The following is a 12,688-nucleotide window of genomic DNA, read 5'->3' on the forward strand; positions in this document are numbered from 1 at the left end:
ATTTTTAAATTCCGCAGTCTGGGTGAGTTCAGGCATCTAATTTACAACACAGTTTGCACTTTCTGTCAGCATTACTTAATCTAATACTGTTTTATTTTTGGACTGGCAATGTTTAGATCAATCTACACTCATGGAATTGATACTGTATTTCAGTTTGATATTGTATGAGTTTTTAGAATGGTATATAATATTTAGATCAATCTACACTAATGGAATTGATTCTGTATCTTTCCATTTCACAGTGTGGGTGAGTTCTGAACTGGTATCTAATTTGTGTCTCGGGTTACAATATCTTTCAGCACCTTAGAACTTTCACTGTAATGAATGTTGGACTTGTATGTAACTTGTATCTCAGGGGACACGATGGGGATGTTTAAACATCCTTTATCATGAATGGATGTGAGCTTTGAGTATGGTATTTAATTTAAATCTCAGGGTACAGCATTACATGAGATTCTGTGCCATTCAATCAATACTGTGTGCCAATTCTATCTGATATTTAATTGATAGCTAAGTCTGCATTATATTTAGATTGACACATTGTATTTCAATCTGTTAATGACGGTGACTTTGACCTGGGATTGAGGTATCTGACTGTCAATGGGACTGAATTGGGGTGAAATGGAAACAACTTATTTCTCTCCTGCTTTGTTTGATTGTTGGATTGAAAATGTGTCTCTGGAACTTGGAATCAATGTGAGCCTGACTACTTCTGCAGTCTGAGACTAGGGAACTGATTAACTGTCGATACCTCTGTACTCTGAGTGATAATGTACCTACTGTGTGTGAGAGGAGCTGGCTGCACTGTTCCTTGTGCCTCGAGTGCAGCAACCATCACATTCATCACAATATCTTCAAGTATTTGCCTGCATGAAGAAAAAATATGTCTTAACTCAAGAACAGGGGAGGTGCAAAGTATCAAAGAGGTGAATTTAATTTCGCAATTAATAATCATTAAAAACACCCACAAATGAAAACCAGTGTCAGTATCTGTCTCCACTGAAGTACTGAAGCTCCCAGCTCCTGCATCACAAGTATTCTGGGCAGATCCATCGAGACAAAACACTGCACTGGGATCGTCCCAACTTCTCTATGCTCGACACATATTTCCAGCCACCCTGCTTCATATGCACAAATAAAGAAAAATAAAGCCCCATATGTATATCCCTCAATTCCTTTCTTCCCATACAGTTGTTCCACCTCCCCTTAAATGCATCAATACTATTCGCCTCGACCTCTCCCTGTGGTTGCAAATTCCAGATTCTAACCACTCACTACATAAATACCTTTTTCATGAATTCCTCATTGGTTTTATGAATGTCGATTTTATATTTTTGGCTCTTGTTTCAGACACCACCACAAGTGGAAACATGTCTCCGTGTATTCTATAAAAGCCCTTCACTATTTCCTCACTTTTTTCATTTGTTAGTGTGATGTCGGCATCACTGGCTATGCCAGCATTTATTGCCCATTCCAAATTGCCCTTGTCAAAGTGGTGGTGAGCTGCCTTCTTAAGCCGCTGCAGTCCTTGAGCTGCAGGAATTCCAGCAGTGCTGTTTGGAAAGGAGTTCCAGGATTTTTACCCAGCGACAGTGAAGGAATGGTGATATAGTTCCAGGTCAGGATGGTGTGTGGCTTGGAGGGGAACTTGCAGGTGGTAGTTTTCCCATGCATCTGCTGCCCTTGTTGGTGGTGGAGGTTCTGGGTTTGGAAGGTACTGTCGAAGAAGCCTTGGTGTGATGCTGCAGTGCATCTTTTAGCTGGTACGCACTGCTGCCACTGTGCATCAGTGGTGAATGGAGTGAATATTGAAGGTGGAGGATGTGGGCAATCAAACAGGCTACTTGAGTGTTGTTGGAGCTGCACTCATCCAGGCAAGTGGGCAGTATTCCATCACACTCCTGACTTGTGGCTTGTGAATGGTGGACGGATGTGGGGAAACAGGAGGTAAGTTACTCGCCGCAGAATTCCTAGCCTCTGACCTGCTCTTGCAGTCACAGCATTTATATGGCCGGTCCAGTTCAGTTTCTGGTCAATGGTAACCAATGGTCAATGTTAATGGTGGGGGATTCAGTGATGGTAATGCCATTGAACATCAAGGGGAGATGATTAGATTCTCTCTTGTTTGAGATGGTCATTGCCTGGCACTTATCTGATGCCAATGTTACTTGCCACTTATCAACCCAAGCCTGGATGTTGTGCAGGTCTTGCTGCATCTGGACATGGGCTGCTTCAGTATCTGAGGAGTCATGAATGGTGCTGAACATTGCGCAATCATCAGAAAACATCCACACTTCTGGCCTTGTGATGGAGGGAAGGTCGTTGATGAAGCTGCTGCAGATGGTTGAGCCGAGAACACCACTCTGAGGAATTCCAGCTGTAATGTCCGGAGACTGAGATGATTGACCTGAACAACAACAGCCATCTTCCTTCGTGCTAGGTATGACTGCAAACAGCAGAGCATTTTGCCCCGATTTCTATTTACACTGGTTTTGCTAGGGCTGCCTTGTTGCCATACATGTCAAAGGCTGCCTTGATGTCAAGGGCAGTCACTCCCACCTCACAATGCAATGTTTCTTTAACTCTAAAATAAAAGCAAAAGTCTGCAGATGCTGGAAATCTGAAATAAACAAAAATGCTGGAAATACTCAGCAGTTCAGGCAGCATTTGTGGAGGGAGAAACACAATTAACATTTCAGGTCTGTGTCCTTTCATTTTACAATATGCTTTATGTCCTGGCAGATAACAGTGCATTCAGTTTGTAGTAATGGAATTAATACTGTATCCTCCAGTCTGACCACTTGTGATATTTGTGGAGTTGTGTGTAACATGTAGCTCAGTCTGCAGTCTGGTTACATTATTGAGATTAATTCTGTACTTCACAATCAGGTACTGTTTGTCCGTTCTATCTGACATTGAATTTGTAGTTCAGGCTGCTGTCCTGCGCACTCCAGCTCCAGCTCCGGGAAGTCAGGAACAGTGATGTCTTTGAGGAGGGACCGAGGGGAAAGACACCAACAGCAGAGGACAACCCAAGCCTTGCTGCCTACAAGACCCGCCCCCCACCCGCCGATGTCACCCCAGTGGAACAAAACCCTCATGAACAACCATGAGGGGTTTCTGGGCTCAACGAATGTGAAACAGCTTGCGTACACTATGGGTATGCAGGAACATACTCAAGGACTGGGACTAGCAAGGACACCTGGTGTGGTAAGCAACACCCAACTTTATAGTGGATATAAAGATTGCTTCGATTAACATGCATTGTGTTAAATCCACCACGTGATGTGTTTCAACCTTGGATGACTTCGCAAAGGTCAAAGCCGGCGTACTGTTTTGTCAGGAGTGTGGAATCCTGCACCGCAGCACTTACAGGCAATGGTCACGATGGTGATCCCATGGGACATCGATCTGGTCCAGGGGAAATGATTCCTGTTCCTCCGGCCTGGGGATTCTGCTGCGGGGAGGCAATTTAACCATCTCTGAAGTTAAGATGCTGGTGGGCGGTCGCCTTCTCGTAGCAGATGTAATGTACAACAATGCTCCGCTCCATTTAAGCAACGTATATGCCCCGGTCGAATACAGTGAGCGGCTGACCATCCTCCAGCAACTCACACTGCTGCTGGTGACATCCAGGCCGATCATTCTTGGAGGTGACTTCAACTGCATCATTGATGCAGCTGGACAATCTGGCAGTGACGACAGAAAACTGGACGCTACGCCCAGATTCTTAAAAAATGCCAAACTGCACAATGTCTTCAGCAAACCTGCAGACAGAGAGCAGCGTAGATACACCTGGTCAAGATCGGACGGGTCTGCCCGTTCCAGGATTGACTTCCTGTATGTGTACCCTGCTTTCACGGTCAGATCCACCGACGTCAAGCCGGTGTTCTTCTCCAGCCACTGCCTCTTACTGGCTGACTGTCACTTACAGGATGACCAGCGGGTTGGCAGGGGGTCATGGAAGCTCAATGCTACACTACTAACCTCAGAGAACATTGAGCAACTCAAAAGAGATTGAAAAAGTTGGAGAACAGTGAGACCCTCCTTGAGTATCCGGTGCACTGGTGGGAAGTGATCAAGGAGAATATCAAGAGGTTCTTTATCTCCAAAGGTGTTCAGAGGGCGAGAGAGAGACAAAGGGAAATGTCCCAACTCCCGAAAAGTATGCAAAATCTGCTACGGCTGCAGTCGATGGGGGTCGAGGTCAAGGAGGATCTCCAAGAGGTGTAGAGCCAGCAGGCCTCGCTCTTTGCCACGGAGGCCTCCAAGATCATCTTCCGGTCCAGAGTCCGCTCCATTGAGCAGGATGAGACGTGCTCGCGTTTCTTCTTCCAAAAGGTACACAGAGAGAGCTCTGTGATCAGCAGCCTGAAGGAAGAGGATGGCTCAGTCACAACTTCACACTCCGACATACTAAGGATTAGCAAATCCTTGAATGCTGGGCTGTAAGACGTGAAGTCTATGGACAACACGTCCTCCCAGTCCTTCCTGTCATCTATCACAGAGGTCTGAGATGACAGCATGCAGGAGAATCTGGACAAACCGCTAACTCTGGACAAGCTGACAAAGGCCATCAAGTCTTTTGAGACGAAGAAAACTCCCGGAAGCGACGGCTTACCAGTTGAGTTGTATTCGGCCCTGTGGTACTGGGTCAGCCCAGACCTGCTGGAAGTGTACGAGAGTATGCTCCTGGCCGGCAGCATGTCAGAATCCATGAGGAAAGGCATCATCACCCTCATCTACAAGCAGAAGGGGGAGAGGGCAGAAATCAGAAATTGGCGGCCCATCTCACTGCTTAATGTAGACTACAAGGTTCTGTCCAAAGTCATCGCCAGTCGAGTCAAGTCTGCTCTGGAGTTGGTGATTCACCCTGACCAGACCTGTACTGTACCCAGCAGGAAGATCTCTGATAGTGTCGTGCTGCTTAGGGATACGATCGCCTATGTACGGGTCAGGAGGGTGGACACCTGCCTCATCAGCCTGGACCAGGAGAAGGCTTTTGACAGGATATCGCACACATACATGATGGATATGCTCTCCAAAATGGGGTTTGAGGAGGGAATCTGCAATTGGATCAAACTGCTCTCCACAAACATCAGTAGTACAGTCCAAAAAATTGGGTGGGAATCAGAAAGTTTCCAGTCAAATCTGGAGTCAGAAAGGGCTGTCCTCTTTCCCCTGCCTTGTGTGTTTGCTGTATCGAACCCTTTGCTGAGTCTATTTGGAAGGATGCGGGCATAAGAGGGGTGACAATCCCAGGCAGCGGAGTCACTCAGGTCAAAGCCTCCCTGTACATGGATGATGTTGCTGTAGTCTGATCGGATCCGCTGTCCATTCACAGACTGATGAGCATCTGCGACCAGTTCGAACTGGATTCGGGAGCCACTGTTAACCATGGCAAGAGCGAGGCCATGTTCCTTGGAAACTGGGCTGACCGATCCTTTGTCCCCTTCACCGTCAGGTCAGACTACCTGAAGGTGCTGGGGAGATGGTTTGTGAGGGCCGTGACGCGCACCAAAACCTGGGAGGAGCGAGTAGCCAGGGTACAACATAAACTGAGCAAGTGGGAGCAGCGATCTCTCTCTATTATGGGTAAGAACCTGGTCATCAGGTGCAAGGTGCTCACGTTGTTGCTGTAAGTGGCACAGGTCTGGCCCATACCCCATTCCTGCGCTGTGGCGATCACCCGAGCCAATTCCCGCTTTATCTGAAGACGCAAAATGGACAGGGTCCAGAGGGACACGATGTTCAAACCTCTGGATAAAGGCGAAAAAATGTACTCAACATCGCCCTCAACCTGATGGCCGCCTTAGTATGTGGCTGCATCAAGCTGTGCGGAGAGCCCCAGTATGCAAACAGCAACTGTCACTATGTGCTGAGGTTCTATCTGACCCCGGTGTTGCGAAGGATGGATCTGGTCACATTGCCACGGAACGCTCCATCCAGTTGGACTGTGCGTTCGTGGAAATGTTTGTGTGGAAAAACACCTTTGACCACCAATCCATCAGGCAGTGGTCTGCACGGAATGTCCTCAAGTATATTTTTGGAAAAGAAAAGTCTGGAAGAGGAAAGACCGGCGGGAAAGCTCGGTCCAAGGCCAAGTCTCGCTCCTCCTGGGCTGGACTGCAGTTCCCGGTGGGCCGTGTTCACAGGCTCCTGAGAAAGGGCAACTATGCTGAGCATGTGGGTGTCGGAGCCCCGGTCTATCTGGCTGCTGTGCTCGAGTATCTGACCGCTGAAATCCTCGAGTTGGCCAGTAACGCGGCCCAGGACAACAGGAAGACCCGCAACATCCTCAGACACCTACAGTTGGCTGTCCAGAATGACGAGGAGCTCACCAAGCTGCTGGGAGGGGTGACCATCACTCAGGGCTGGGTGCTGCCTAATATCTAGGCCATGCTGCTGCCCAAGAAAACCAGCGCTCCGGGCACCAAAACCAAGGCAATCTGCCAGGATTTTATCAAATACCCAAAGGTTCTTTTCAGAGCTACCCACAGTATCATTCTTGTAAATCTCCTCTGTACTCTCTACACAGCAATTATGTCCTTTCTGTCATGTGATGACCAGAACTGTACGCAATACTCCAGCTGTGGCCAAACCACCGTTTTAAACAGTTCTCGCATTACATCCCTGCTTTTGTCGACCAAGAAAGGAAAGCATTCCATATGCCTTCTTCACCACTCTATCTACCTATCCTGTCACTTTCAGGGACCTGTGGACATGCGCTCCAAAGTCTCTCACTTCTTCTACCCCTCTCAATATCTTCCCGTTTATTGTGTATTCCCTTGCTTTGTTTGCCCTCCCCAAATGCATTACCTCACACTTCTCCAGATTGAATTCCATTTGCCACTTTTCCGCCCACTTAATTAATCCATTCATATCATTCTGAAGTCCACAGCCATCCTCCTCACTATCAATTACACGGCCAATTTTTGTGTCATCAGCAAATTTCCCAATCATAGCTCCCACATTTAATTCCAAATAATTAACTTTTTTTTGAAGAGATACAGCACTGAAACAGGCCCTTCTGCCCACCGAGTCTGTGCCGACCTCAAACCATCCATGTTATCCTAATCCTACACTAATTCCATATTCCTACCACATCCCCACCTGCCCCTATGTTTCCCTACCACCTACCGATACGAGGGACAATTTATAATGGCCAATTAACCTATCAACTAGCAAGTCTTTGGCATGTGGGAGGAAACTGGAGCACCCGGAGGAAACACACGCAGACACAGGTAGAACTTGCATACTCCACACAGGCAGTACCCAGAATTGAACCAGGGTCGCTGGAGCTGTGAGGCTGCGGTGCTAACCGCTGCGCCACTGTGCTGCCCGTGTGGTAATATACACCACAAACAGCAAGGGACCCAACACTGAGCCCTGTGGAACGCCACGAAAAACCGCTTTCCATTTGCAAAAACATCCGTTGACTACTATCCTTTGTTTGCTGTCACTGAGTCAATTTTGGATCCAACCTTCCACATTCCCCTGTATCCCATGGGCTTTCATTTTATTGACCAGACTGCCATGTGGGACCTTATCAAATGCCTTACTAAAATCCATGTAAACCACATCCACCGCACTATCCTCATCAATGTTCCTTGTTACTTCCTCAAAAAACTCAATAAAGTTAGTGAGACATGACCTTCCATTAAAAAATCCATGCTGACTATCCCTGATTAATCCGTGCCTTTCTAAGTGGTAGTTTATCCTGTCCCTCAGAATTGATTCGAATAATTTACCCACCACTGAGGTCAGACTTACCACATCCTTTTAAAATAATAGTACAACGTTCGCAGACCTCCAATCCTCCGGCACCTCCCCCATATCCAGTGAGGATTTGAAGATGATCCTCAGCGCATCCACTATTTACTCCCTGGCTTCCTTTAACAACCTCAGATGCAAACCATCCGGCCCTGGTGATTTATTCATTTTGAAGGATGTCAGACTCTCTAGCACTTCCACTCTCATTATGCTTATCGTATCTAATATTTCACACTCCTCTTCTTTTACTACAATGTCTGCATCATCCCTCTCCTTTGTGAAGGCAGAGACAAAAAACTCATTAAGAACCCCGCCCACATCTTCTGGATCCACACAGAAGTTCCCTTGTACATCTCTGATAGGCCATACCCTTTCCTTAGTTATCCTCTTGCTCTTAATGGACTGATAAAACATCCTTGGGTTTCCTTCAAGTAGTTGTATCCAGTCCACATCCACCAAATCACCTCTCAGTTTTGTAAAATTTGCCTTCCCCCAATTTAGAACTTTTACTTTTCGAGCTGCCCTGCCATTACTTAGCTTTACAAACTCATTATTGCTCGTGTAATAAGTGTAATAAGTAGAATAATTTACCAGTTACTCACCGATCAGCTTCTTCCCCTACACCATGGAGGCTGAAAAGGCAGAAAAGACCAAAGAGCACCTCCTTCCCCCAGTCAGTGAAGTCCCTCACACATCAACTCACAGCTTTACACTCTGTCCAAACAGCACTTTCTAATTAGTAATTATTCATAAATTACACTAACTAAAACATTAGTAACCTGACCAATTACAAGGTAGCTATTTGAGGGTTTTTAAACAAAGAGCTTTTTTCCCTATCCCAAAGGCTCTTTTCAGATCCACCCACAGTATCTGAAAGGGCTGATTACTGTCTGAAGTCTGCTGTACCCACACCTCTGTCTATCCCTCTTCATCTAGAACAACCAGCATCATCTTCCATTCCTTTCACCATCATGTGTTTAACTCGCTTCTCCTTTTAGACGGTCAGATATCAATGTAATAATGAAATGATCTGTGTCAGTGCTGGCCATTTCCCTGTCCTGATTTCAGACCCTACTCTGGACACTTGTTTCCCATTCCAGGACCTTCTTGTATTAATATTCAGCACCACCTGTCAGTCAGAAACTTGTCTCAATGAACCGATCCTTTTACTGAACTTCCAACTGCTGCTGTCTATTTCTCGAGGGAAAGAGCTGCTCACTGTATAAGGATGTGAGGGGAATGTAACCCGGCTGCTGGTGAGACGGTCCCGTCTTCTCAATCAAAATTTTACTACAGTGATTCCCAGATTCCCAGCTGGTCTGTTGAGGATTTTGTTTTCACAGAAATATCTTGTTAAATACAAATCTGATTCCAACATGTCAGTAACAGGACAGAATGGGAACCTTTTAAAAGGATGAAGCAACTATTTCAGTGGCTTCTCACTGTCCCCCTGAAGCCTGTGTGAAGGGGAATTACCAATAGTCTGTAATTTATTACTTCCACACCGAGTTTGAGTTATTTGTCGCGTGAAAGATTGCTGAACGGAGTCTTTTACTGTCAGTTACGGATGAGAAGTTGACAAAAATTGGCAAAATAAAGCTGTTCATAAAATAGCACCAGCAATTTGAGTCGGTAAAAGCAAAATTGTGTTTTAAAAGTTTATTTAAACCGCTACGGGAAAATAGATTTTTATGTACTTTTCCAGTCGATCACTTCTTTTCCACAGTGAAATTGGCGGCTTTCACAAATTCAAATATTCTGCCAGGTTGACAGGTTCAACCAATGATTTTTTGTATTTTGTGCTTCGAGATTCTCTGATTGAATCATTCATGTAAGCTAATGGCTGTGTGGCCTAATGGATAAGGCGTCTGACTTCGATGTAGTCTATGATGTTATCAGAAGATTGCAGGTTCGAGTCCTGCCACGGTCATTTTGACCCAAAGGGATCATGCAGGGATTTGGGGATTGAGTCGGGGACTGAACAGATTGGAAACCCGACATGGACTCAATGGGGCGAATGGCCTCCTCATGTGCTGTCACTGACTTTATGAGAAGAGGGTGACCAATCAGAAGTGGGCTGGGGTTCCAGCGGGTTCAAACTGCAGGAATTCCAGGTCCCTGAATGCCTGAGCTGAAACTGCTCAGTTTCACTGCAGGAAACACCGTCTCGGGGGAAATAACATCACAAATAATTCCATTTGACTAATTATTCAATTATAAAACAATGTGAAGGTGTGATGTTACTTTTCACTGTGAGGGGAGAATCCGCCATCTGGGTAAATCAGCAACTTTATAACATCGTCTGTACGTTTAGAAAAGAAACGATGAAAACTCTCCCCATAACCCTGGTGTGGTGGAAAGGCTCAATTCAGAGATTGGAATATAACGAGAGCAGAACATAAATCATTAACTGATATTTCCGGCATAAAACACACCCCAGCTCCCGTTCCCATGTCACTGCTGTCCCTATGAGGCGGTGGGTGACTCTGAAAAGAGACTTTGTTTTGTGTTTCTGCAGGAAAACCACAAAGATCCTCCCAGGCAGTGAAACTCATCTTCCCAGAATCTCCATACCAGATTGAAACAGAAAACACAAAGACAGTGAGAAAGTTCCAGAGAGTTACTGAGCATTAAAACCAATGAAATAAACCAATTCTCGAGAGATGTTGGTGCAGTTTTTTCAGAGCGATTGTGGGTGGCTCTGAAAAGAGCCGTTGTGTTTCGAGTGTTTTCACTACATGGTGGAGTTTTACTTGGAGTTGATGTACTTGGTCACTCACTTTGTCCCTTCTCACATTCCGAGCGCTTTGTTGGGTGGAAATATTTATTCAGGCAGTTTCAACAGCTCAGAGCCGACATTGAGTCAGAAACCAGAAATGTGAGTACGGGACACAGACAAGGAATTTATGCTGGACCTTTAGAAATCTCACTGGTTATAGGCCTCAGTTAGAGCGTTGTGTCTAATTCCATGCTCCACACTTTAGCAGGAATGTCAAGGCCTCAGACAGGGTGCAGAGGAGATTTACTGGAATGGTATCAGAAATGCAGGAATTCAGCTAATGTGGAAAGAATAGGGGTCTGGGGTGTGTGAAGCTGGGGTCCTTCTTCTTAGAGCAGAATGGCAGTTAATAGTTGTGTTCAACATTGTGAAGAGTTTTTATAAGAATAAAGAAGTTTGACTGCAATTAGACCGAGCCTTGGTGAGATCACACATTATGGGAGGCACAGTGGCGCAGTGGTTAGCACCGCAGCCTCACAGCTCCAGCAACCCGGGTTCAATTCTGGGTACTGCCTAGGTGGAGTTTGCAAGTTCTCCCTGTGTCTGTGTGGGTTTTCTCCAGGTGCTCCGGTTTCTTCCCACAAGCCAAAAGACTTGTTGGTAGGTAAATTGGCCATGATAAATTGTCCCTGGTTTAGGTAGGTGGGAGGGAAATACAGGGTCGGTGGGGATGTGGTAGGAATATGGGATTAGTGTAGGATTAGTATAAATGGGTGGTTGTTGGTCGGCACAGACTCGGTGGGCCGAAGGGCCTTTTTCAGTGCTGTATCTCTCTGTGACTCTAGAGATGTGGATGATCGTTGGGTCTATCCAAGAGAGAGATCGATAGGTTTTTGGATACTAAGGGAATCAAGGGATTTGTGCTAGTGTGGTAAGATGGAGTTGATGTAGGAAATCAGCTGTGATCTTATTGAATGGCAGAGCTATTTCGATGGGCCGAATGGCCTACTCCTATTTTTTATGTAAAGTTCCATTCCTCTCAGGGAATATTTTATTTTCAAAAAGAGAAATACTGCACACACTGGAAATCTGAATAATAACAGAAGATTCTGGAAACACTCAGCAGTTCCAGCAGTATCTGTGGAGAGAGGAAGGTAGGAGCAATGTTTCAGGTCTATAGAAGGGTCACAGAACTGGACCACTAACCCGAGCTTCTCTTTTCCACAGTTGTTTCCGGACTGGCTGAGTGTTTTCAGTATTTTAGGCTTTTTCTTTCTGTATTTCATCCTTTTCTCACTTGACTATTTGCTGTGAAACTTTCAGCGTTGTGCTCAATTCTTTGTGTCGTTGTGTTGCCTTTATTTGAAGTAATGTAAATAGTTTCCTGAAATGAATTTGCCAAATGGTTGGGCAAATTGTTCCAACCAGTTTTTGAGCAAGTTTTCCACATGCACAGTGAAGGATTCCTTCACATTTGCGAAGACCATACAGGACTTGCATATCGATAGCAATGCCGTGTCCATGTGTCATTTGACATTGCTAGCCCATTCACCAATGTACCACTTCAGGAAGCCATAGATATTTGCACTGCAGTGCTATATCATGGTGATCTATACCCGTCACCATTGTGTGAATCTGTATTCATTGAACTTATGAACTCGGCAACTTGCACAGTTGAGTTCAGTTTTATTGACACCATGCATTGCTGGTGTTGCCATGGGATCCCCTCTAGGCCCAGCTCTCACAAACATCTTTGTTGGATTCCATGACAAAACTGTTTTTAAGGGAATGACACCTAACCTCCGACCGCTTGCATATTTCCAATATGTAGATGATACGTTTGCTAAATTTGAATCCGCAGCTGCATGAAATAATTTCCTTGCACGTCTTCATGGGCTCCATCCTACACTCAAATTCACCTTTGGAATGGAGCAGTCAAATGAGTTCCCTTTCCTTGATGTACTAGTTGAGAAATCTGCTAAGGGGTTTTCTACCACGGTCTACCGCAAACCTACCTTCACTGGTCAATACACGCGTTGGGATTATTACAGTTCCACGCGCTATAAAATTGGTCTTATCGACAACCTCATAAATAGGGCTGAGCCATTTGCTCACCATGCAAGCTTGATGCTGAAATAGGGCGAATCAAAGACATCCTGCATTACAATGGCTACACTGATCTGATCATTTCTCACT

The 12,688-nt window shown here is 45.5% G+C and overlaps 1 non-coding gene across 1 annotated transcript; it reads left to right on the plus strand.

The window, feature by feature from the left end:
- The first annotated feature begins 9,614 nt into the window (after positions 1-9,614).
- Positions 9,615-9,703, plus strand: trnar-ucg (transfer RNA arginine (anticodon UCG)). Its single transcript is given in 2 exon segments — positions 9,615-9,651; positions 9,668-9,703. It is a non-coding gene; the product is annotated as a tRNA-Arg (tRNA).
- The last annotated feature ends 2,985 nt before the right edge of the window (positions 9,704-12,688 follow it).

Source organism: Heterodontus francisci, unplaced genomic scaffold, assembly GCF_036365525.1.
Source record: "Heterodontus francisci isolate sHetFra1 unplaced genomic scaffold, sHetFra1.hap1 HAP1_SCAFFOLD_43, whole genome shotgun sequence".
NCBI classification, from domain to species: Eukaryota; Metazoa; Chordata; class Chondrichthyes; order Heterodontiformes; family Heterodontidae; genus Heterodontus; species Heterodontus francisci.